General features: G+C 46.6%; 1 long non-coding RNA gene across 1 annotated transcript; it reads right to left on the bottom strand.

Annotated features, from left to right (window-relative positions):
• Positions 1 to 728: 728 nt before the first annotated feature.
• On the bottom strand, positions 729 to 27,517 carry LOC149345719 (uncharacterized). Its single transcript, XR_016292025.1, has 3 exons — positions 26,890 to 27,517; positions 6,177 to 6,359; positions 729 to 940 (listed from the first exon to the last, which is right to left on the bottom strand). It is a non-coding gene; the product is annotated as an uncharacterized LOC149345719 (long non-coding RNA).

Raw genomic sequence — 27,517 nt, forward strand, 5'->3', positions numbered from 1 at the left:
AAACACCCAAATAAATTATTGAGCACTGTTATGGGGCACACCCTCAGGACAACACGCAAACAAGGCTTATTTTCTGCCGAAGAGAGCACAAGACATGTTGCTAACGGTCCCTCGTTCTTGGTCCTTTGTCCTGTTTGCGCTATAGCTCCGAAGTATGAACCAACAAGCCCCAATTTCAACGTTCTTAGTAGCTCTTTCCTCTCAAATGCAACCAAATGGCATATTCTTTCTCCGTTGGCAGCTCTGATAGGAGATACAGTTCACTACTTTGACTTATGAACTCAAGCCAGCTAAGCGTAGTCAATTCATGCAAGAATCACCAGAAGCATGACAACTCTCATTTACTGATAAGCGCACTCTATTTGCGTTAAGGAGTGCGTAAACTGGTTTCTGACTCTTACGAAATTTGGGAACCAGCCTTTAGGTAAAAGCAAGGAGCATTTCAATCTGCGTATTTTCTCGGGGTGCAGAGATGATTTTGGAAAGAGGTTTTAAATTAACTATCTTTCATCATAGAATTCCGCGAATACCAGCGTTGCTACCATTTCTTAAAGCAAGCAGAGAATGCACAGAGCCGCTTATGATGTCCCTACATTGAGCACCACCGTTGGAACACACAAATGGCCGGTGCAGGTTTTAGACATGCATTGTATGCTTGGAGGTTTATTCAAGTAGTCGTTGTATTCGTCGCACTTGTGTCACCGAGGGGTTCCCGCGCTGCGAGTTACGTGATACTGTCGCAGTCGGCCAGATTACTTTGGTTGTCAAAGTGAGCCCGAAAAAAGTCTACTATTCTTCGAAGCAGTTTCACACGGCTGTAGTTTGCCCTGTATTCCACTCTGGGACATGCCAATGAGGCTGTCTGGTCGATATCTGCATCAATGTCGTAGGCCGCGATCCCAAAAGGCAGGCTCACGTGGGCTTTGTGTGCGGCACACAACTGCATGAAAAGAAGAATAAATTACTCGCTGGAGACACCACAGCAACTTTTAAATCAGGCTGTTCATAAATTTTTGTAAAGCGGTTTATCAGCAAAGTGTCCTTTTGTCCTTTTAAACAGACTAGACAAGTCTCTTAAGTAGGCATGTCACAGGGCTTGGTACGCAGTTGGCTTGGTTCATACGATAGAAACTAAAGAATTGGCATTGCGTTATTAATGATTATCCAGGTTTTTTTATTCCCCATATGTACTACTGTTCTTAATTTAATGAATACCGTACACTGAAGAAACACTCTGACAATAGCATGCTAACCGTCTTCATAACGGACTTCGTTTTCTGATAAAGATCCATATATCACAAAAGTATAAGCAACCTAGTAACCTTTCCTAGTGTGTGAGCCAATTAGGAGCCTTTCTGCTGCATTACACATTCTTAGTTTGAAATTCCGTTAGAGGCCCTCTGCTTAGGGTACTGAACGGTAAGGTGACAACTAAATACAAAAGCCAAATCCCTGCCTATTGTGAGATCACTGAATTAGTGCTTTTAACGTACATTGAATATGTTGTGTTAGCTCTCACATGAGAGTCTTACGATTTGTAGTTCACAGTTTATATAAACTATCAGACACGTCATTATAGCAGATATACGCCTGTGTTAGGCAACTTAACTAAGCACCTCAACTAATCTGGACAGAGAGAATCCAGGCACAAGGTAAGCAATGTAAAAATAAGTGCTGATTTAGAGGACGTAGTGAACAAGCAACCATGTAAAACGCAACGAATAAGGTAGCGCCCAGACAAGAAAGAAGTATAACATAGGACAATAATGGCTGCGTTTGGGCGAGTTGGTTAGACATGTTAAACCTAGAAAGCGCATAAAAACAAAGGACAACAGAAAGAGACAGACACACGAGCGCTTACTTCCAACTGATTTTTATTTTCATGCGAGAGCAGAATATATGTACACTTCAGATCACATGCGCATGCGATGAAAACTCAAACCAGATAAAATATTATCTGGCTGCACATGCGAAAGAAGAAAGATATGCAATCTCTTTCTCAGACAGCAAAATCGACGCACCACTTACACATTCATCGCCAGATCGTGCTATCTCACTTGCCTCAACAATTTCACGCGTTGTTTTACACTTGCTTTTATACAGAACTTTACATTGATGAAAGAGAGGACGACAATTCTTGCTTTTGCACTTGAGGCAATGAATGCTCAAATGCCCACCTTTTCTGTTTTCGACAACATAATTGTGTTCACCTAATCTCTCATTCAGGCATCTACCAGTTTGGCCTATGTAATATTTACCGCAAGTCAATGGTATCTTGTACACAACCCCTTCTGTGCATTTTACAAATGGTTTTTGGTGCTTGATCATGCAACCTGACTTCAGCCTGTTGTTTGACGTGCTCTGTTTGCTTAGCGCACTCAGCTTACTTGGGGCAGAGAACAACACATTTACATTCACTCGGTTACCAATTTTTCTTAGGTTGTGTGACAACCTGTGCTTATAGGGTATGACTGCAAACTTTCTTTTATCTTTTGTCTTATCCGGCTCTTGCTTTGAGTTAGCATTCCTTTTGTTTGTTTTAACAAGTCCTTCTGCAACAGACACCAGCATGTGCAATGGGTAGCCAGCATCTTGCAACTTTCTTGACTGTAAAAAGATGCTTTCTTCAACAGAATGTGGGCATGACTTTTTCAAACAGTTTATGAAACCTAAACGAGCTATGTTACGTTTAATGAGTTTAGAATGCGCGGAGCTAAAAGGTAAAGGCAATTTTCCATCTCTGGGATGATAAGTCCAGCAAGTATGATCTGCAAAAAATGTTAATATGATGTCAAGGAAGCGTATGCTATTGTTATCAGGGAGCTCATGTGTGATAACAAGTGGAGATAAACAATTCGAAAAACATTCTAAAACACTTCCAACGGCCTCATCGAGGGTGATTACAGTTGTGTCTAACAAAATTAAAAAGTCGTCAACGTAACGAAATACCTTTAACACCCCTACGTCTTTCAGGCAGAAGGCTCTTTGCCTGCCCACGGTCCCCTCTACAACGCGATGCAAAGGCACACGTGAAACACACACACTGCTAATGTATTGTTTATGGCTGAACAAAACGTTGACAAAAAACTGTTCACATTTATGCAAACAAACTGGTGTAGCTCGCGAACCGTAGTGGACCGTAAATCAAGCCCATTATCGTTTAGCTCGTTAAGGAAAGTAGGCAGGATGTGGGAGGTTGTTTTTGCGTGGAATAACTGACACGAGGAGTGACGACCTTTCAGTGTTCAGGGTGACGAGTATTAGGGGAAGCATTTTGTTATTTGCAGTTTGACTAGCTTGTGGAAAAAGAAGAGGTTTTGTTTTAATTCACGCTTAAATGCTACACTTAGCCTATAACGGTATAATTTACAGAAAGATATTATATCTGGTTGAAGGAACAGATCATTAGTATCAGCATAATATGGGATCTCAAAAGTAAGCCTAAGTATGTTTTTTGGAGAACGAACCCCTTTTCTAACTTCGTTGCAGTGGTAGAACCCCACACCAAAAAGCAAAAGAGTTGGGAGAAAAAAAGAGAATCATAGACAAGTTTTTTTAGGCCAAATGGTAGTATTGTTCTCTGTCTTGACTGTACCCCAGCAACACTTGACAGTTTAGCAAAAAAGAAACCGACATAGATGTCACAGAGCAAGTTTGCGAAAAAGTAACCCCAAGAATTTTAGCACTGGTTACTATTACAATTTTTGTGCAGCCGTACATCGGATCTGCGCTTAGATCAGCCTGTTTTGATTTCAGCCTGGAAAGTATGGCTTTAGTTTTATCAGCATTTACTCCTAAGAGGTTCGCATCAGACCATTGCCGAAGGAGTTCAAGAGCAGAGTTTGCTATGTTGCTAAGGCACACACAGTCTTAGGCAGCAAAAAATATCCTAGCATCATCGGCGTATAGTATGTATTTGGCTTCAGTGCACGTATTTACAAAATCATATATATATATATATATATATATATATATATATATATATATATATATATATATATATATTGAAAAGAAATTTACAATCGGCTTTAGATCGTAGCAGTGATCACTAATTTGAACATACTGTCGACGGCTCCTCTCATATGACTTAATAGGATTCAAGCAATGACCACGTACTACATACATTTCTAGTTTCTGAAGCCAACATTTTATGGTTAATACAGTCAAATGCTTTTGTGAAGTAGACAAACAAGCCGAGTACGAGCATCTTTTTTAAAACTGTGACAAATAAACTCTTTTTGTTCAAGTAATGCTAGTTCAGTACCCTGCACTTTCTGAAATCAAATCGAGCTCCAGTAAGAATATTATATTTATCGAGAAAACATGAAAGGTAGTTGTGAATAATTTTTGCTAAAGCTTTGAAAAACAAGGGTAGCACTGAATTAGGACTACAGTTCTTGATATCATTCACAACCCCTTTCTTGAATAGTACTGTTACCTTAGGAACTTCCATTCTTTCTGGAAAAGTAGCGCTTGAAAAACAAAGGTTAAAAATATTCCGTAATGACTTGAGAAATGATGTCAAAGCATATTTACGAGTTCGGAACAACATGAAAACGACACGTTTAAAGCCGCCTACGCCATCACAGGCAGTACTGCAGCAGTGTTTTGTGAAACTGCGTTCTTTATCTTTTGTCAGTGATTTCCTCCGCCATTGTCAAGGCTATCGTTAAGCGACGCCAAATTACAGAGACACGACCCCGAAAAAAAGTTACAAAATACACCTGCAAGTCAGTATAGAATTAACATTCCACGAATAAATTGAATTCGAATATAGACTCGAAACTAGGCTGTGCCTTAGTTCGAACACTATGGGAGAGAAGTTTTGTTTGCCCACTTTGCCCCCTTCCACTTTGCTCTCACGTCCGGCATATTCAGATTTGGCGCCACTTTTGCTCTGGCCCGGCCACTTTTTGATTATCTTTGGCTATGATTAACTATTCATCCGATTTCGAAATTTTTTTTTTCGCACCATCCTCACATCGTCCTCTTTCGATTACAACCACTCGTTTGACGCTACCTCTTCTGGGTTGCCCACGACTGCTGCCGACACATTTTGCGGACACGACCCCGCCGACATCTCCTAGTAATGCTTCCGCATTAATCACACGAAAAGCCAACCTGTGCCGACGGCCTACGCGCTGCTTTGCGTGCCCAACAAAAAGAAAAGTGGTAAGGTTTTAACGCAGTGAAGCCGAACAGACGTGCGAAAGCATCTCTTCATTCATCTCTGCGTTCTTTGCCTGCAGCCGCTGCGACGCACCTCCGACCTTCCTCGCATTGGCTGCAACTGACGCGACGCTCCTACGAACTTTTGCGAGCTTGCCCTCGTTACTCCGATGACAGGAGGCAAAAGATTCTTGGTTGTGGTTGGTATGTCTGCAGTAGTTCTCTCGAAATAGAAATATTTGCTCCATTATGTCTCCTATGCAATCATCGCCCTGTTGCTTCCACTTAAGATCTGTAAGGCATGCAGTGCAGAGGGCATACCCGTCGGCCCGTGAGTGCAACAACAGATGTTGTTCGAATAGAACGCATACGTAACGACTTTAGGTTAAGTGGGCTGGCGACATTTGGGGAGGAAACCATTCCTCAAGAAGGAATGGGCGCATCTGGCAGAGCGAGGGTCATTTAGAGGTCTTTGGAGAAGGTCTCGGTCTGCAGCAGACGTAGCTGATATTAACTAGGTGACAAAAACGAAGGACATGAGCTCAATCGCGAGCGAGATACTGAGCCTTCACCAGATTTCGCGTGATCGTCATAGTAAATCCCACCTGGCATGACAAATTCTCTGTCTTAGCGTAGCAAGCTTACATGCTTTAGCCGTGTGACATATACGTAGTTAAGGACAGCAAATATTGTGACCAAATGAGGTTCGAACCACTGGTGAAATAGAATACAGCACACCGTTATTAGGTTATAATCAACGCAGCGTTCGTTTTAGAATTTTCTCTACGCTTACAAGTCCGGCAGGCGAGGAGAACACGTGTAGTGCGGAAGAACATTAGCGTCGTCCCACTTGTTAGACGCAACAGCCAGTCACCTTTTTTTCTCGCAATGATTGGGATGACACAGTATGTCTAATTACTTTTCTGAAACATTGCTCTCAATAGTATTTCTTTACTGCGCAGCAGATTCGCCAACACTTTTGGTCGCCGAGGGCAAAAGGATCTTACAGTAAAAGGTGGAACATCAACGAGTGTGCTGGCGTTTTGACACGGCTTGAAGAACTCCAAACCCTGAAGACCCGAGTACGTAGGCAGGAACCATCGGCCTTTCATAGTCACAGATATAGCCCATGGTATGGCAGGTGTTGGGAAGTTTTGTTCCAAATATTCCAATATGTCAGCAGCGTCCTCCTGTTAAAGTAGAATAGAGATGAATACAGGTGGAAGAAGCAAGAATATATATTTGCATTCGCTGCGTTGTTTACCTTGGAACAATAGTATACTTGTAGCAGTGAGGTGGCTAGTTTATTACAAATAGCTCCTCATAATAAAAGGAGCTTATGGTCTGTATGTACGAATGTCGAATTACACAAATGAATGAGGCAGGTTTGTCCGTTATCACCGTTGCTGTTCATGATTTATATGATAACAGTATTGAGAAGAAAGCAAGAAAGCAGTCTGGCTATAATTTATAAAACACATTCGGCAGAAAGCTTCAGGCGTAACGCCTCCGCAGCTTAATTTATATGGACAATATTGTGCGGTTATCAGATAGCCAGGAAGAGTGCAGGCTCTGGTAATTCTTGTCGATACGAAGTAGAGGCTGTAGGCTTCGCAACTAGAGCAATTAAAGGTCGGATGACCTTCGACGATTTCATTGATGAGGGGCTAACAATGCAATGCCATGAAACGGCATGACTTGCGGAATACAAACATATCGAGTTATGGGTAAATTAATGATAAATATATGTGGAAAGGCATGAACAGATCTATTCCGAAAGGGCGAAGAGGTGCCGCGGTAAAGAAACATGGGACACTACGGAGGTAAAACAAGTATGAAGTGCACATCTATATTTGGGAACGAATAACGGTGGAAGTGCTAGAAACAAATCAAGGAGCTCTTGCAAAATTAGCACTAGCTGCCCCCGGCGAAACTACAAATGGGGCAGAACAGGAGGACATACATTAGACTGGGCGTCGACGAAGCACGTGAAGCTCAGAGTAAAATATTGTTACGTGACGGCACGCCGACGAAAGCACTACATGACTGATGGCGACGGGAACATTCTGACACTTGCCTTCGTGACACTAGCCTGAGCCACCGAGCGATCGTCACGACTGTGCGAACTACAACAGTGGCAATGAAACGTAAGATGTGACGATGGGCGTGACAGGAGGGATGAAGAAAAAAGTGAAGATCTAAGGCTTGTCACGATGAAAGAGATGAGGAGATGATCGGTTGAGCACTGGTTCACAAAGCTTTCTGTACACAGGTCATATCAAGCCGATGGCCGAGGTCCATGGGCGCCCCAAGCGGCATGGGCAGGGGGCTGCGTGCTGATGTGTGTTGGATCGGCTGCGTCGCTTAGGTTCTGGTCAGTAGGAGTAGTTCTTCGTGTCTTGTGGTCGGGGCGGGAGACGGGGCAGGGACGGGCAGCGAGGTCGGTTCTGATAAGGCGGGCGGGGGCACAGCTGGGCGGTGCGGTCCAGAAACACTAGGCCGACGACCGCGGCAGACGCAGCGCACTGAAGCTCCAGGACCAGCATGACGGTGATTGCCCCGCGCCTCAAACCAAATGTTACGGGACGGCACACCGATGAAGACAAAGCTGCATGACCTATGGCGATGGAAAAATTTAATTTCGGCCGGCCTAGCGCGAGCGCTCCGTGCATACCCCTGTGCACTTTGCCGTATTCTATTCCATGACAATATTACGGAGGAGCCTCTGAGGAAATTTGACGACATCAGGTGGGTGGTGGTGGTGGCGGTGAAATACTTCAATTCTCAAAGACAGCTTGAGGGTTAGAGAACTCCGCTGCATGGTCGGTATCCTTAGTCCGGGACACCGCACGACGAGGCCCCGTCTCGCGCCCGCTTTACTAGAGCCCTTTGGGACTCCAGTGTTGAGGAGGGCAGTCTCCCATGCCTCTCGGGTGGGGGAAGGGATAAGGTGAGGATTCTGAGTACATGCCCACACCATGTGAAAGATATCGCAGGTCTGTCCACAGTGCGGGCAGCGCCCATCTGTGTTCGGATCAAAATGCTTTGCTGTGGCAGGACAGAGGAGAGTTCCTGTCTACAGGCGCCGCAGAATTCGCTCCTCCGCCTTACTCAGCCCCTTGGCAGGTGCCGGGTAGAGGCGGTGGCCGTCGCAATAATGAATTAGGATTTCGCGGAGCCGCAGAAGCGGTTTATCAGCTTCTGAGCCAGGAGAGCTAGGATGAAGTGCTCACTCAGAGTGGCGGAAAAAATAAACTAACCGTAAGTATACAGGAAATAAAGACGGAGAAATGAAGAGCTTTAAGCGACAGGTGAAAAACGTGTTGGTTTGTTGTGTGTCATTCATTTTCTTCTTTTGTCATCAACGCATTACTCAGCGAGATCATCTTTGCCATTTGCCGAGCAAGACCGTGCGGGTTCACCATACGCAAAGGACTGGTCCCGGCAGAAGTAAGTGCTATCTTTGGTCCAGTGTTACCATCATGGGCTCACGTCAAGTGACCGTGTAAATCACTTCGCTCAGAGCTTTGCCGGCATGACAGCCTTTACCAGGACTGGCTTTGAGTGCTTTTCCATTCTGTTGATCCTGAATGGCTTGCTATAAGGAAGTATCGCTCTTTCCTACGCCTTGCTGCCTGACTTACAGAGGCGACGTGGAACTGTATTGTGATTGAATTGTGCCGGACTGGAAATAACAGAAGGGTTACTAAAAGAGGTAGCGTAAAGGTACTTGAAGGCCTAAGCCTACCTGAAAACGTCGCCCACCTGCGGGAGAAAGGCCCTAATTTCCGTCTCCCTTCCTGCGTCTCTGCCGATGCATTGGTCGCAATGAACAAATATGTTGCCTCTAAGCCAGAGCAAGAAGACCGCAAAAGTTGCTTTCTTGAAGGAGTGGAGCGTTTTGAATATTCCCCATCCAAAGTATCTTCCAACAGAGGAGATGACTGCGTTCGAAATGCGTTGTCCTTTTTAAATGTGAACAGTTTGCGCGTTATACAGACTGAGAAGGCAGGCGAATTGTTGTGGTAGAAAAGGGGGTATTTAATGAAAAAGCGCTGAAGGCTGTCTCAGAAAACTTTGTCCCAGTTAGAAAGGGCTAGATCAGAGTGAAAACTAAGTTTATAGAATTCTGCAAAAAACTGGAACTAATATCGCTGGCAATGCAGATATACAAGAGTAGAGGTATATTTCTATCAGTATATTTTTCAGCGAAAACACATAAGCCAGACATCCTTGCTGAACCATTGGGGTAGTTGGGAGGACTGCATAAGCCAATTTCTTCAGAAAAAGTTGAATTTGTTAGCCGTGCAAGGCCCACTCGGAACCCAAAAAATCGATGATGTTCTGAAATTTTTGCCAGACGATGAAAATATTGGTTATATTTTTTCTGTTGGTACAGAAAAATTGTTCTATTCAGTGCCTCAGCGTGAACTTTTTAGCACTGTAAAATCTTGAATTGAAGATAACGATGCAATTGCGTTCCAGAATGCTGCCAGATTTTCCTTGGGGAGCTTCTAAACCTTCTTGAATAATACCTTGCAGCCACTTTAATGTTTTCAATCAGCAGCCGTTTCGACAGCGGTATGGCGTTTGTATATATTCGTGTGTTGATCCTGGTCTCTGTGATATATTTTTAACTTTTACTGACTGTTGTTTGGACCATGGTTGCAAAGCAGGGAAGATTTTCAAGGTTTTTAGGTACGTTGACGACTTTTTGTTGTTTCAAAGACCGACTCTTCCTACCGAGATATGATTAATGATGCTTTACGTGATTTTAGGCAACACGGACAAGGCATTGTTTTTACCCAAGAACTACCCCACAGGAGTGTTTTGCGGTTTCTGAACCTTCAGCTTGACGTTGGTGAACGCCATGTGAAGTGAAGTGAAGTGAAGTTTATTTTGACATCGATTTGTCAGAGGTGACGGGACAAAAGGCAATTCATTTTATGCCTGACGTGGCCCCGTCACCCGTTACATTGCTCGGGGGGGGTGGCAAATTATACAGTAAAGTACACAAAGCAAAAACAAGAAAAGTAACAACATCGCATACGTACTAAATGAATTATATGTAACGATCATTGACTTACACATAATTAACACAGATGCTGGGAATACTACCTGCGTACAAAGAAGGAACTCTTGCCTTTAAACTCGGCATACTCAAAGGTGGTGAAAGGGGTATAGCATCTTCATCTATGGAATCAGCCCTCAGAAAATTATGTCAGGATGAAATGCTAGCAAGGTTTGACAGTCAGACGCGCCGGCTTTTGGCAGCAGGTTACCCTCTGTCGCCTTTGACAGCTGTGGCTGAGGCCCTGATCCGGAAGCGAAACACCAGAGCGCCGAAAAAGAGGGCGGCGGCCGAATATGAAACGTACAGGCAAGTGGTGATGCCTTACCTACACAAGGTCCCAGAGCACCTGAAGAGGGTGGAAGGCAGGCATGGAGTCCCTCTGGCGTTGACTGCGTCGAACAAGCTTTGCAAGCTGTGCTCTCGAAGGTGCGGTGCTGGGAAACATCGCTGCCAAATCAGGCATGGGACAACATTCGTCCCTTGCTCTACCGGAATTGTGTATGCTTTCCCGCTCTCATGTGGAAAGAAGTACATCGAGCAAACAGGGCGTTGTATAACTGAGCGACTCAGGGAGCATGCGCTAAATGTGAGGAATAAAATTGACAAAGGTGCACATCTTTTGTCGCACGTTAATGAGTGCAGCAATTGTGCCCCACGTTTCGAAGAGACGATGACTATGGGCAAAAGCGGAACGCGCGGCTGGCCCTCGAAGCAATTCATATTCAGAAAAAAGCTGAAGGATGCATCAGCGATACTTCGATGTCTCTGTACTGAGCCTAGTTTAAGTTTTGTGCTTCCGTCTTTGCTAGCAATCTTGCAGTTTGCAGTGTTGCTTCCTGGAGACAACACATGTACTGCGCAAGCAGAACTCGAGCAGACGACCAAGGTCAACAACCTCCAAAGGCGTACGTGAAGAGAGCGAGGCATCGTTTTATAGAGGACGTTTGCAGGATGAAACTGCGAAGTCTGCATGAACTCACGTTGACTTCACATCGAAAGAGACTATGATACCTTCGTCGTCTACTGTGACGTCCTTAAGCTTCTTGACGAATTGGGAGGAGGCCGTTACGAACGTCGTTGTTCTTCCAACCAGAGGGCGAAGCACTGGATGCAAGTAGCCGGAGAGCGCGCAAAGTGAACAATAGGGCGCAGTGGTACGGACGGTTCCTGCAGCTTAGGAAGGCCATAGATAGCGGGTGCCGAGCCGTTGTGGCACAGCAGCCGAAAATAGAGATGCTTGAGCTCTAGTGAGACGAACTTGAAGATGTCGGAAAGTAGTCTTCGAAGATCTGATTCTACCTCCTTTGTGGGGTTACGGTTCAGTTTTTCGTACGTCGCCTGGCCCTGGAAAAGCGTCGCCAATTATAGGGTGTAGCCCGATTCGTTGTGAACGATGGTTGAATTCCCCTTGTCAGCAGGCAGATTGGCAATGTATTCGTTCTCTTGGAGTATTTTCAAGGCATGCATTTCAGGGGAAGTCAATGTTTCTGTTCCCTTCCCGCAACACTTCGAAAGAACCTCATGGCGCGGCAACGAGCTTCTTGTGGCTTACCAGGGTCAACCTTACGGACTGCCTGCTACACAGCTCCCTTCTAAACAAGGGACCCGTACGGGCCCCGCACGTCGATTGTTTTTCCTCTTTTTCTTTTATCGCAAAGAACAAGCGATGGGTTCGCAACGTGCGTGTACCGCAAGCCCGCTCACACTGGTCAGTACCTGAGTTTTCATTCGGCACACGCTGTCGCTCATAAACGCTCCGTTGCGTCTGGACTTTTCGGCCGTACTTTCCGACTTACTTCAAGCCCGGAGAAACTCAGATCCCAACTAAAAATCATGAGGAAGGACCTTGGGACAAGGGGAACCCGAAAAATATGATAATGACCGCAGAACGCCGCTGTTCATGTCAAAACGTGGAAACAACGGGTAGTGAAAAAAGAAAGCGGGCGAGCCTCTCCTGCGTTCTAGGAGTCAGCGAGGCCTTAGCCAGGGTCTTCAACGACTAAAATTTCCATATCGCCCACAAGCCACAAAGTGAACTGAAGCGAAATCTTTTGAAAGGAAAAGATCCGGTTGAACGAAGCAGATTTCCCGGAGTGGTGTACAAAATTCCCTGCAAGGACTGCTAAGCTGCATACATCGGCGAATCAGGTAATTTTATTAGGCACTTGAAACAACATAAAAACCATGCCGCCAACAGCGGCACGAAAGAAAATGCCTTGGCTGAACACTATCAAAGTGCATCACATGACATCGATTGGGACAACGCCTCAGTCTTCGCGACGGAGAAGAATTTACAGTCCTGCCTACTTCTAGAATCGCTTCACATCCAAACGACACTGCATGTTTTGACCTGAACACGGGGCAATCTTACTGAGATTTATGCATGCTCATTACGCCTCTTGCACCGTACATAAGTAACAACATTCGTCCATCCGCTTCCATTGTGAACAAGGGACTCGTACGGGTCCGAAACGTCCATTGTTTTCCTTTTTTTTTCTTTTTTGGCTAGTGCTCCTCTTTTCTGGTATGATGTTCCCTCCTTGCCAGACGTGATTCCGTCAAACACTTGACTACGTAAAAACCAGATGAGGGAGTTAAGAGACAAATAGGGCAGTATCATAAGCCATGCAAGATAAGCACAACAATTCTACATAAAGCCAGACAGTAGCGAATGGAATCAGAAATTTTATGAGAGAGGCAGTAGCGCACAACAAGGAGGCGCTAAGTCTACACGATTATTTTATTATTCATTTGTTCTCCTACACCCCTGCAAGCAGAGCTTTGTGTGCAAAACAGGTTGTTTGCGCAGCGGCAAACTTCGTATCCTCGTTTGTCAGCGGCGTTATATGCAGCGGAATCCATCGCGTTCTCGACTGACACCGCTTATGTCTGTGCTGCTATGTCTTCCGTATAACGCGCGTAAAGGCAGTCGGTACAAAACCCGTGATGGTAAGCCGCTGCTCGCAAGCTCAGCTGTCTACTGGCTTTTTCGCGTTGCAAGATAGACGCGCGAACAGAAATATCGCTTAGCCTGTGAATAATGGCCGAAATCTAACTATGCGTTAGTTAGCTAGCCTTGTCAGCTCGATTTACTTGACGCCCCCGAAGACACACACGCACGTCCTGAGGTGGATTACACTAATTTTTAATGTTTATGTTATCGCCTGTCCGGACCATGGAGTGCTGCTGTTCATTGAGAGATGTGCATTGCTTGTTTCGTGTGGACGCTCGCTCGGTTCTCGTTGTGGACAGCGACATTTCACCAAAGATGTCTTGTAACGCTGTTGACTGGAGCACGGGACGACTGTGGAGGAATGCTTCTGGTGTGATGGTTCAATAAAAGTCGTCGTCTGAGCGAATGGCGAGAGTGCACAAACACCGTGGAGAACCTACGACCTGTATCCTGTCTCCGCTTTCGTTGGGCACCCATGTATTTGTCCATCCCTGTTATCCCAGCCATTGCACTCCGTCGCTGGCCTGAGGGCACTTGATTTTTAAAGCTGAGTAAAGGTCGCCTCTACATGAGATGGCTGACAATTCGTCCCAAGAGGCTTGTTCATCAACATCGCTCACGCGTGTACAAATTTCTCCAATAGCATCTGCGGGAGAGGCACAGTACGCTTTTCTGATCACGACTGCAACATCACGAAAGCGCCGATGTAAATCGGTAATTATTTCGGCCACAAATGCAATTCAGCTCGCCCTGTGTTAATATAGCTGTGCCTGTTGATGGAGACGTTAATTGTTTGTGAAATAGCTTCTACTTTCAATGGGTATGTTGCTTTCGTTCATTTTTCTAGCAGCGCTAGGTTAAGGCACCTGCATGCAAGAACGATCTTATTATTACACCGTTCGGGCTGCACTTGAAGGAAGCATTAACGGATCTTGGGACGGTATATTTTCGTGACAGTAATGCGTATGTTGCTTCAAGCTACGACTGCTTTAGAAACGCCGTAGCTGCATCCAATGTGTGCTGTTCGAGTTTTTCTGAACAATGAGCGCGGAAGGGAAGCGCTGCAACCCGCTTGTTTCTAAGAGCACGCGCTGATTTTTTCGCATGTTGTTCTGTCTTTGTGCTTCAGGTATTGATGTCTTTGTGACGATATTAATGATATCGTCAACCTTCGTCCAGCAGACAACATTATAATCTATGCAGACGAAACTAACGTATTTTTTTCAGGGCAAGATAGTAATATTTTGCTAGCAGCCTCCAATAGTTGGTTATCCCAATAGTCATTTTGGTTAAAATCAAATAGGTTAGAACTTAATGTCAGGAAAACAAAGTACATCTGTTTAGAGCCAAAAATAAGGAAGTTCCGAACAACTTCCAAATTCACTTCGAACAAGCTCCTATAACTCGTGTCAGCTCTACAATGTTCCTTGGAGTCATTTTTGAAGAACATTTACTCTGGACAGATAATGTAAACTACGTTTGCACTAAAATGGCTCGCTCTGTTGGTATCCTAAATAAATTTCGCACAATACTGCCTCGAAAATTCAAAATACAAATTTATTTCTCTCTAGTCTTTTCGCATGTACAATATTGTTTGTTGATCTGGGGAACGACTACCTCAACCAATCTTGTGAAAGTACTGACTTTAAAAAAGAGCTGTACGAGCGATTGATAATTTGCATCACAGTGAGAGCACGGGTCCTTCCTTCCTCAACCATAGACTGCTAACCATCATGGCCGCTTACCACAAGAAGCTTGCTGTTTATATCAGAAACCTTATGAAAGGAAACTGGCAGTCTTTTGAGAGCACATATTTAATTGCCCAAACAGTCTTAGGCACCCTCAGTACCATGGAACAAAATCCCGTACAAACTATGGGTTCCAAAAACTAACTCACATAATTCCTCATACATTAAACACCTATCCATACTTAACAGAACTGTCACTACAAAATATGTCCGAGGTCAGATTTAGGAAAACTGTTCATGAATATTTTTGCTTAGCTAGTTGTGGTGTGTTTTTACCTAATCAGTTTTTGTCTTTGTTATGTTTTGCTCTTAGTTTTGTTGTGCTTAGCTCTATGCATGACTGATCTCTGTTTCGTTGTCAATATATCCGCTGCTTTTCTAGTTTCTGTTACTTATGAAAATTTTGTACCATTGCCAAGTGCCACTTTGTCTTTTTTTTTACATGGGGAGGGCAGGTCTCTGTCAGGCGCTACTAGGCGCCTTTAGCTTGCTCTCCGTTGTTTGCAGTCTCTGTACTGACCAAAACAAAACCAATAAATGAAATGAAAGGTTATGGGCGCAAAACTGTGCTGAACTGCTTGGTGTCTGCGTGAACGTTTTCCATGGCTTGTGCCCGTTTGAGTATCGGCTTACGTACCACGGTTCACTCAGGGCATTTTGAAGCGCTTGTTCAATGGCGGGTATAGGAATAAATGCTGCAATATTCTCCTTCTGGGATCCCTTTGCATGGAGCACTGCATGTGTATATTAAGGGGGCGGCATTCTCAACAGGTCGCAGCGAGTCAATGCGGATGTGTGGCACAATTGTTCGAAGTCTTCTGTTGCAATTAATGGAAAACGAATGTCACACAGGGATCATTATTGGAAGTAGGTATTCAGTGTAGAGGTATTGTGCTCCAGAGATTATGGGTGTTAGTTTCAATGTTTTATGAAAAGCGCTTAGATTTTGTTTACTGAAATGATGAAGCCGCGGCTCAATGGCTCCGTGGCTATGATGTTCGCCTCGTGACCTGAAAGGTGAAGGTTCGATCCCGGCCTCCGCGGTCGCATTTTGATAGAGGCGAAATGTTAGAGGCCTGTTTACTATGCGATGTCAGTGCAAGGTGAAAAAACCGTAGGCGGTCAAAATTATCAGCAGCCTTTCAGCACAGCGTCTCTCGTAGCCTCAGCCACCATCGGTCTTTGAACCCCATAAAACAAAACCGAAAGATCAAGATTACCTTTCTAGAATGGAACAGCCAAGATATGCCTTGCATGGTAAAGCACTTGTGTAGAGACGGATCCCCTTATATTGACTTTTCCTTTGCGCTGTACAGGTGAACATACCCGGATGATTGGCTGCAGACAACAGGTCGTAGGAACGCTTCTGAGGAAACTAGTTTGACCGTTACTTTCATCATTTGTTTGTATAATGTGGTGCATTCTTATGGCACACGTATTCCATATTCCCAGCCTGGATAGCTTGGAAGCAAACTATATTTGTAAGTCTATTGATCGTAATGTTATTTGTGAAGACCGCCTGGGACCTTTTTCAATGCTTGTAGACTGTCTGTCTATTGACAGGCTGCAGACAATGGTCTACTAGGTTTAGTAGACAGAGGTCAATAGACTAGTTATAGACAAATGTCTATAGCATTTCCAGCTCGTATATCTATGTAATCTTATAGACCTATGTCGAGTGGACCAGTGGAGTTCTGCCTATAGACTGTCTACAGACAAATATCTGCAAGAAGTGTATGGCCATATGTATATAGTCGTCTACAGACTGTATATAGACCTGTGTCTATTAGACTTTAAGTAGACATTTGTCTATAGGTTGTCTATAGATAAAAGTTTACTAAAACTATAGGACCTTAGATTTGTAGACTGTCTATAGACTATTCCAGATGATTTGTCTATAGAAAGTTTATAGACTCAAGTCTATAGACAATCTATGAACTGTCCAAAAGAAATTTTTGTGAGGAGTGTCTACGCTTCATTTCTCGTTGCACAGCCTGCGTTCAGGTCGAACGCTCACAATGACGCACTAATGATTTTGCCTTCACCGCATGTAAGCAGCTTTAAGTGCCCTTTGAGTGTTTTCTATGGTATATAGTTTATGAGCGTTTAACGTCTCATAGGGACTCAGGGACGTTAGGGACGAGACGTCATTGTCTAGGAAGCTCAACTACTTTGTCTGGTTACGTGGGCCCACAAATTTGTGACGCACCTACTGCTCTATCGTGTGCTTTCGCACACACGTGCTGACCAGAGCATAAAAAAACAAAGGCATGGCTAGTCCCAGCAGCTCGGATTTTGACTAGTGCCACCCAGTAGCCTGAACAAAGTCTGTCCAGGCGTTTGTTTGTGCATCCTCCCGGGGGGAATTTATAGAAACTTACAGGGTCTCCGTATTTGCTGGGGCAGAAGTCCGCCACACAGTAGTACAAAGGCATGATGGTCGTTGCGCGAGCAACCGTCCAGATGTCTGAACAATAGCTCGATCGCACGCTAATATCGCCTTCGCGGGTTGGCGTGAGGATTCGAAGCACTTTGCAAAATTCAAGTAAGCATGGCTAGTTCGGCAATACGTTCCCAAAAGCTAGCCGAGCAAGTGGCGGTTCGCAGCAAATGCGGCTCGCTGGTGCGTTCACGTGGCTCGTCACTCGTGGCTCGTCACTCGTGCCTCGTCACTCGTGCCTCATGGCTGCGGCTGTGCCCCACTCATCTTGCGTCATTGTATTTTGCCATGACGTCACTAAAACTTTGGTTACTCTACTAGTCTAGTGACGTCAGCGTCGATTGCGCTAGCGATGGGTCTACGTCATGAGAGTGAGCATTTAGGTAATTTCTGGAGCCGAATTAAAATATTTTTTAAACATTTGTTTTGTCCAACACCTGGCTGTGAGTGCCCTTGCGTACAGAGCAATCCCATAACAGGTTTTTTATAGCCTTAGAACATCATTGTGTAGTTTACAATAATAGAACCTTGGAAGTCCTCATCCTTCTCCTGGTGCTGCGTTTGAACGATGCGTCACTGCCCTGCATTGGCAGCTGCTCTCAGAAGTGGGCCTTGTGGATCCAGGCTGCCCTTGCCGAGCGAACGATCAGTAATCTTACTGCCACGGTGGGCAGTTTGCTCACTATCAAGGTCATGTGACCTAGGTGGCCCACCTGCCTTCTTGGTTACTCTCTGGGGACAACCTGCAAGAGCTATGATCGTGATTTTTCGCTCACAACGCCAAAGACGAAAGCGCCTACACCGCTTTTCTGAAGAACGGGATTTACAAAATCGCGTGAATCGATATTGCTATCCCGTGAGTTGTTTTAACAAAAGATAACAGCTGCTGCATTTTATTGCCAATGTTATTTAGAATCGACTACTCACGAATTTTAATTCGCTTGATTTTGAAAGTATGCAATATCAGTTTGTGCTGGTAGGAGCCCGAACCGTCAGATACATTCGCGCCCAACTGCGGCTTCAGTGCGCATCACTGCAGTTTGTTCTTTGCTCAGGCGTTCATGCTTACTCTGGCTGAGCGCAGCCTCAGGCAGCGCTTTTCATGTCTTCGATTTGAGCCTTTGCGCTGTGCGCGCACGTCGTCAAGTGAATCAGTCTTCGGGCTCTGCCAGCGCCATCGCCGCAGGTGTCGAAGCTACCGCCATCGCTGGGTATTCTCTACTGGTGTTCACTGCCCAGAACCGAGATCCCAGAACGCAGGCGTTCGCTGCCCATATCGTCCGCAGCTGTCAATTTTTTCCTGAATTACAGAGATCTCTTAATGCAGTAATCCCTCTTATAAACAAGATGTAATCCATTCTTTAACTGCAGTTTATTCTGAGAGCCATTGAATTACGTTACAATTTAAAATAGAACGACTGTCGGGCATTCCTCGCCAGTGCTTCATACCGTGTTTGCGTTGCAGGAGATGCTACAAGAAATCCAGAAGAGGCACTGCGTCGGTGCTTTAGCGCTTCTCAGAGCCAGAGCAGGGGATTGCGTACATACTAGATTATGAGACCGGAGCTCTGGCAAGTTCCATAATTGAAACTTGTCTATTGCTTAGTAAGGCGTCGCAAGAGTGCGAACTGTGGTCAAGAAAATGGGCTTAAAATCCTCTGATAGAAGCATCCCCTGCACACTCACAGGCTTTGTTGCGGAAGGAAAGTTCAGCGGATTGTTATCTATTTAGTTTCTCTAAACTTCTCAACAGGAGGGGCATTAGAAAATGAACGCCTAGTTGCAGGTTATGTCGCCTTAAAGCACGAACCAAGCTCGATTCTATTATCCATCGTGGCTTCACTTTCAGAATCAGAATCAGAATTTTTATTAGTAGATCATTTGTTCAATACATATTGATAGGCAGAAGGCGGTCCCGTAGGCGATGACTGAAAGGGACCTCCTTTGAACTTCGTTTTGAGACAAATTTGTTGACTAGTAAGCAGGGTAAATAAGATAAAAAAAATAGAGACAAGTATTGCCCGGCCCGTAATTTGCAATACTGAATAGTTCACTAACGAAGCAACTTGAGTTCTTGAATAAGTAAGCTTGCATACGGGATGCAAAATATCCTCGGTGTACGGAGCGTTGCGGAAAGTGGTGGAGGGAGTGAAAAAAATGTTTGATTTTCAGAAAAGGTGACTTGTGGACCGATCCGCCTGGACGTGTCTTCAGTCTAGGAGTCCGATAACTTCTGCTATCCTGCGGGCCGTTGCTTTTAGTCATTGCTGATATGTAAGGCTAGAGCTGGACGGCGCAGCTTCCCATAATGACGAGGCGCTAGGGTGGAGCATAGGTGTTCGACGGGAGAAGGGCGGGGTTCTTTGTGCACTGCACAGTGAAGTCGTATAGAGCGGGCTGGGCGCTTTTGAATGACGGGCAGCGCGCAGGGTATTGTGAGAGGAAAAAGTTGTGCGTGTCTTGGTGGCTCAGGAGGGAGTGAACGTGGAGTTGGGGATGGTGTCTTTTTAACAGGCGAGAGAGTGTCGTTCGATGCAGTTGAAATACATCGGTGTCGCGCTAAGCACCAAAATTTTTTTCTGGGCTTTAACAAAAAACACATGAAAGAAAAAAGCGTGACCGAAACAGCCTTAATATTATAGAGTTTTGGCACAGTCTGACTGCAACATGCAAACTACAGCAACTGCAACTATACCGCAAAGTGTGGCCTAGGAATTGAAACGTGGCAACGATTGCAACACCAACACGTCACCGTAGTGGTCGAAGGGTCGTCCGGCTCTGGTAAAACTCTTCCCTCTAAGACGCTAAACATCTTTTTACTGAGATGGACTGACTACAGCATTGAAGGCCGAATACGCTGCAGGTATAACGTTTTTTTAATAGAATCAACTATATTTGTAAGTTAATAAGGTATAATACACACAACATTATGCTCGTGTTACACGATATCACTGTAACTCTCTATTTTGCGTAGAAAGTACTTTTTCTTGCCTTGAGTTGCGAGGGAAAGCAAATTAATATCCCATAAATTCATAAAAAGAAGCAAACATTTATCATATTGCTATCAAGAAATGCCATTTAATTGTCTTCAACTCAAGGCACGTTTATAATGTCAAGCGCAAATGTTCTGTTATCAACTTTTTTTTCCCCCACTGTTAAATCGGAAAGTAAGAAAGGCTTAGATTGAGATAATTGAAATGAAATTGGTGTGCAAACCAAATCATTCTCCTTGGCTAAGAGAATGTCAAGGTTGTGTGAAGAAGAAGATGGACCCCTTCGCTGGACGCCGATAAAGAAGAAGCGGTTGTGTGATTGCCATCGCGCAGATCGTGTTGGTCTTGGTCGCCCCGCTCCAACGCCGACCTCGACGCCGTCCCCGAAGTCCTTCTTCTACATTTGGTTGAGGTGCTGCCTGGTCTCCTTGCCTCACGTATGCCAAGACGAGCTCGTATGGCTGAAGACGGACACCCCCCAGCCGCCCCGATGACCCAGCCGGTTGTCTGCTCTGGCTCCTTGCGCCAGCGCGACCCTGCGCTCTTTAGCGGCACCGACGACGCAGACTGCGACGACTGGCTCGCGTCATACGAGCGAGTGAGTTCCTACAATAAGTGGGATGACGTCACTAAGTTAACAAATGTCATCTTTTATTTGACCGGAGTTGCCAACTTGTGGTATCGAAACCACGAGGCAGATATCACGACGTGGGATACATTCAAGGCTAACCTTACCACCGTGTTTGGTCGTCCTGCTGTACGCAAGCTCCGCGCCGAACAACGCCTGCACGATCGATCACAGCGGTTCGGCGAAACATTCACAAGTTACATTGAAGATGTGGTCCATCTCTGCAGTCGCGTCAACGCACAGATGTCCGAAAAAGACAAGATCAAGCACATCCTGAAGGGCATCGAACATGACGCCTTTCAAATGTTAACGTCCCGGGATTTGACTACTGTTGCCCAAGTTGTCAACCTTTGCCAGAGCTACGATGAGTTGCGCAAGCAGCGCCTCATCACTCCACCACCTTCCGGGCCTGTGGAACCACTTTCTGGTCTCTCCTCTACATCTGGGAGCTCCACGCTGCTGCAGCAGCTCAAAGACTTCATCCGGGAGGAAGTTGCTCGCCAGATATCTTTACTTCCGACGAACTGCGAGCTGTCCCAAAATTTGGCGCCCCGTCAAAAGGTCATTGCCGACCGCGTGGCAGAGGCCCTTCCCTCTGTCGCTCCACCAGCTCCCATGCCTCCGCACGCACCAGCCGTTGAGCCCCTCGCATACGCCGACGTCCCTGCCGCTTCACCAATGACGCCCGCTCCTGTCGCACCGCTGACGTACGCTGCCGTCGCTGCCCGACCACGGCCAGCTAGCTACCCTTTGGTCTACGCTACGCCTCCAGGACCTGTACAGGAATTTCTTCCGGCGCCACAGCCTTTTATTCCACCTCCTCCGCAGCGCCGCAATCCATGGCGAACAAGTGACAACCGTCCCATCTGTTATTCCTGTGGGTTTGCTGGCCATGTTTCTCGGTACTGCAGAAATCGCACTCACGACGATTTTGTACCGCGCCGAATGTCCGCTTCCTGGCAGCCGCCCCGAAATCAGTACGCAGCCGCCGATCCGTCTGCAAGTTCCGTCGCGAATGACCGTGGCTCCTTTTCTCCTCGCCGCTCAACCTCGCCGCGTCGCCGCTCCCTATCTCCGCTGCGACGGCGTCCCAATCTTGCGCAAGAGGAAAACTGATTGCCGCAGTTCCTGAGGCGAGAACTGCGCAACGAGCGAACTGTCAAAGGCCTCACGTATCTCCCGCGAATCTGCTTGAAGTTTCTGTTGAAGGCGTTATAGTACTGGCTCTGGTCGATACCGGCGCTGCTGTTTCTGCCATGGCTGCAAGTCTTTGCCGTTCATTGCGCAAAGTAACGACACCTATTTCAGGATTCTCACTTTGCACGGCAAGTGCCCAGCCTGTCAACCCTATAGCGGTGTGCACAGCACGAGTCGTCATTCAGGAAGTTGTGTACGCCATAGAGTTCGTCGTTTTGCCTTCCTGCTCTCATGATCTTATCTTGGGCTGGGATTTTCTGTCGCGCAATAATGCGGTGATAAACAGTGCTCGTGCCGAACTGGAGTTTTTTGCGCTTGACGTACCGTTGCCGAACGCTCCTCCTCCGAAAGTCGTCGTTGCCGAAGATATTGACCTCCCTGCGTGCTCTTTCGTCCTTGTGCCCACCGCTTGTGCTTTTCCCCGCAGTACCGATGTCCTTTTCACACCCTCGCCCATCTTTCTAAACCGCAAAAGTCTTCCCCTGTTTTATGCCGTACTTTCTATATCAGCTGGCCTCACCGCGCTCTGGATTTCTAATCCGTTCTCCTTTCCCGTCTCCCTGCGTCGTGGCGAATGCCTCGGCACCGTACAGCTCATTGCTTCCATTCTCACCGCTGACGCAACCACCGCTTCGCAGCCTGGTGACTTGGCTGCACTCACACCACCTGTTCTTGCACCGGACCAGTCGTCTCCTGACGTTTTCCTCCGCTCGATCGACGCCGATCTTCCTGGCCCTCAACGCACTGAACTTCTCGCACTTCTTCATCAATTCCGTTCTTCATTCGACTTTCACCAGCCTGCTTTGAGCCGCACATCAACTGTCGCCCACCACATTGACACCGCTTCTCATGCTCCTCTGCGCCAGCGCTCCTATCGTGTCTCTGCCACCGAGCGCCGAGTTATTGAAGCCCAAGTTGACACTATGCTTCAGAATGGCGTGATCGAGCCTTCTAACAGTCCGTGGGCCTCTCCTGTAGTCCTCGTGAAGAAGAAAGACGGTTCTATTCGCTTCTGCGTTGACTACCGTCGCCTAAATAAAATCACGCGGAAAGATGTGTACCCTCTACCGCGTATAGATGATGCAATGGACTGTTTACAAGGCGCTGAACTCTTTTCTTCGCTCGATTTACGCTCCGGTTACTGGCAGGTACCCATGGCTGCGGAAGATCGCCCTAAAACCGCATTCGTCACCCCCGATGGCCTCTTTGAATTTACCGTCATGCCTTTCGGTCTGTGTAATGCTCCTGCTACATTCGAGCGTATGATGGACACTATTCTGCGTGGCCTGAAGTGGAAGACGTGCCTGTGTTACCTTGACGACATCGTGGTGTTCTCGCCGGACTTTGCGACCCACCTCTCTCGCCTGAAGCAGGTCTTGACATGTCTTGCGAATGCCGGTCTGCAGCTCAACTTGAAGAAGTGTCGTTTCGCTGCTCGTGAGCTGACTATTTTAGGCCACGTTGTGTCCAAGGAGGGTGTCCGCCCTGATCCCGCCAAACTTCGAGCTGTGACTGCCTTCCCGAAACCTACTACCATTAAGCAACTCAGAAGCTTCTTGGGCTTGTGCTCATACTTTCGGCGTTTTATACGGAACTTTGCATCCATTGTCGCCCCGCTGACTCAGCTCCTTGGCCACAACTCAGACTTTTCCCTGTGGTCGCCAGCATGCGACGCCGCCTACAATACCTTGCGCCGCCTCCTCACAGCTCCGCCCATCCTGCGCCATTTTGACCCCCAGGCGCCCACCGAAGTGCACACAGACGCCAGTGGTGTCGGCCTCGGCGCTGTGCTTGCTCAGCGCCCCTCTGGATTCGGCGAATACGTGGTCGCTTATGCCAGCCGTACTCTCACGAAAGCCGAAACTAACTACTCAGTAACGGAAAAGGAGTGCTTGGCCGTTGTCTGGGCACTCACTAAGTTTCGACCTTACCTTTACGGCCGTCCTTTTGATGTAGTCACTGACCATCATGCCCTCTGCTGGCTTTCATCGCTCAAAGATCCCTCCGGCCGGTTGGCACGATGGGCTCTTCGTCTCCAGGAATATAATATTCGTGTCGTTTACCGATCTGGTCGCAAGCATACAGACGCCGACGCTTTGTCTCGCTCGCCGCTTCCAGTCGACCTTGCCAGCCTCTCTGCCTTGGACCCCGTGCCGTTTACGCTCGACGTCAGTGACATGCCCGCCGAACAACGAAAGGACCCATGGATAGCCTCTCTTATTGACTACCTTTCCAACCGTTCGCAAGTTACCCCTTCACGCGCCGTTTGCCGCCAAGCTTCCCACTACGAGATTCGGGATCACCTCCTTTACCGGCGCAACTACAATTCAACTGGACGGAAATGGCTCCTCGTGATCCCGCGCCATCTACGGACCGAAGTATGTACAGCTTTCCACGCCGATCCGCAGTGCGGTCACGCCGGAGTTTTCAAGACGTACACTCGAATCCGTCTTCGCTACTATTGGCGCGGTCTGTACAACTCGGTTCTTCGGTACGTCCGATCGTGCCTGGCTTGCCAACGCCGCAAACCTGCCTCTCACCGTTCGGCTGGTGAGTTACAGCCTCTCTCATGTCCGCTTAGACCCTTCGACCGCATTGGCATTGACTTCTACGGCCCTCTTCCGTACACAGCTGCCGGCAATCGCTGGGTGATTGTCGCGGTCGACCATCTGACGAGATATGCCGAAACCGCCGCGCTCCCATCTGCCACAGCCCGTGATGTGGCCGGATTCTTATTGACGCACTTCATTCTCCGCCACGGTGCTCCTCGCGAATTGCTCAGCGACAGAGGCCGTGCTTTCTTATCTGACGTCGTTCAAGCCCTGCTCGCTCAGTGCACAGTCATTCACCGCACTTGCACCGCCTACCATCCGCAAACAAATGGTCTTACTGAACGATTTAATCGCACCCTCGGTGACATGTTCGCGAAGTACGTTGGATCCGATCACACCGACTGGGACATTGTGCTGCCGTATATCACCTATGCATACAACACTGCTACGCAATCCAGCACGGGTTTCTCTCCGTTCTTTTTGCTTTACGGTCGGCATCCATCTGCTCCCCTTGATACAGTGCTCCCCTACCACCCTGATGCCTCTGAATGTACCACCGTTACCGAAGCTGCACGGCACGCCGAAGAATGCCGCCAGATTGCCCGATCGTTCACGACCGACTCTCAATGGCGCCAGAAACATCACCATGACACCACTCAGAAGAATGCACTACACTTCGAGCCCGGCTCGCTCGTGTGGCTATGGGTTCCATCCAGCAGTCCCGGCCTCTCAACAAAACTGCTCTCCAAGTACCATGGGCCCTACCGTGTCGTCGAGCGCACTTCGCCAGTCAATTACATTGTTGAGCCTCTTGCACCACCTTCTGATCTTCGGCGCCGTGGCCGTGAAACTGTACATGTGCAGCGCCTTAAGCCGTTCTACGACCCCATCGTCTCTTCGTCCCCTTAAGTCGCCAGGATGGCTCCTTTTTCTCTGGGGGGCATTGTGAAGAAGAAGATGGACCCCTTCGCTGGACGCCGATAAAGAAGAAGCGGTTGTGTGATTGCCATCGCGCAGATCGTGTTGGTCTTGGTCGCCCCGCTCCAACGCCGACCTCGACGCCGTCCCCGAAGTCCTTCTTCTACAGTTGCTTTAATCACTGAGAAGTGTTTGGTTACGCGCTTGGTTACATTAGGCAGTTATTCGCATGTCCACAAACGTTAACTAGGTTTCTAGTGTATTTTACTGGCAGCGGTACATAGAAAAAAGTGCGCAGTTTAGCAACCTCTTATCAACAAATCCTAAAAATATTTCCTTGTTTTGAAATGTTTTCCTACCCTAATTTGATACCAAATGCATTCGCAACGAATAATGTTCAAGGTTTTTTTACTTAGACATTTAGCTATCTGAAAAAAATTTCGACATACACTCAGATAAGGGATAGTAACTGTTATGAGAACAAGGTAGTTTGAATGATAACAAAGAGCATGCAGTTTGCACATTTAATTCTCCTGATATGTCAAAATGCTTCAGTTTTTTAGTAACTATCTGTTGACAGACAAGCATAAATTAACTCTCTACCAACTTTGTATCAGAAAATGGGCATATATTGTAAAATAATTTTCTATTTTGTATTATGTGGAGGATATGCAATGAAGTCATTTGCTACAAATTTTGTATCCACGGAGCATAACAGCGCAAGCTACACAGGGACAAGAAAGTAGATGAGGCACACACAGCGCTGTGTGTGTCTCGTCTACTTTTTGTCCCTGTGTAGCTTGCGCTGTTCTGCCTTTTGATGAACCAACTAGCCAGCGATGTGTTGTATCCCTAAATGGTGCTAGAATGTAAAAGTAATTACAATGTTAATAGAGTCAGTACAAAGTAATCAAATTCTAATGAAGTCACAACACATATTTACTAGCTCAGCCTCCATGACGTAAAGTGTCCGCTGTTTTCTGCAAGAAAAGTAAATGAGCACGTCTGCAAGTAATTTCTCATCGTTCTTATCAAGAATGTGCGCCATATTTCGCCTAAGTCGTTCAAGCGCTTCAAATCAGGAGGCATTGCGGTGGCGTCCAAAGCAGCTGTGTAGCATAAGTTGTTGCTAATTCCTGATTTTATCTCATTTAAACGTGGATATAAGCTGCGCACCGCTGTTCGGAAAAACAAACGAAAATGGTATATACACTTACCAGTGTAACGTTATAATCTTTTACCGACGGCGGAAACTCGCTGATAGTCGGCGGCACAATGAAACAGCCGGGTGCTTTGTACGCAGGATCGCTATCCGTATCCCATGTGGGTACCGACTGGAAGAAGTTTTGGTAGGAGGTATGGCTCACAGCAATGTAAATATAAGGCGTCTCGTCCATGTCGAATCTACAGGAAACGAAAAAATAAAAAAGCATTACACATTTAAATGTCGAACTTCACTAGCAAGTTTACAGCATGTTAAAAATTCCGAGGCATTTGTGTCTGCTTACGTGGAAGAATGCGAAAGCATGTGTTTTGACGACATATGCAACCGAAGGTGCATATGTCCTCGTTTCCGAACACCTGTCGCAAGCTAGCCTCCAGCTTGACTAAAAAATGAAAGCTATATATGCAAAGGCAGATGCAATGACACCACCCAAAACACTGCACGACGATCGAGAGCTCAAAATTTTGATGTGAATCCAGCCGGTAGTGCTGCCGCCACCTTGAGGTCAGCCAGTGATGCCATCGCTGGGATTTCATCTGCACCTTTATGGATTGTGGGTGGCGATGGGGGTGTTGGTGGGGACTTGGTATGACGTCACATTAGACCCTTCCCTTAGCGAA

The sequence above is a fragment of the Amblyomma mixtum genome, chromosome 4 (assembly GCF_055824585.1).
Source record: "Amblyomma mixtum isolate Tamu chromosome 4, ASM5582458v1, whole genome shotgun sequence".
NCBI lineage: Eukaryota > Metazoa > Arthropoda > Arachnida > Ixodida > Ixodidae > Amblyomma > Amblyomma mixtum.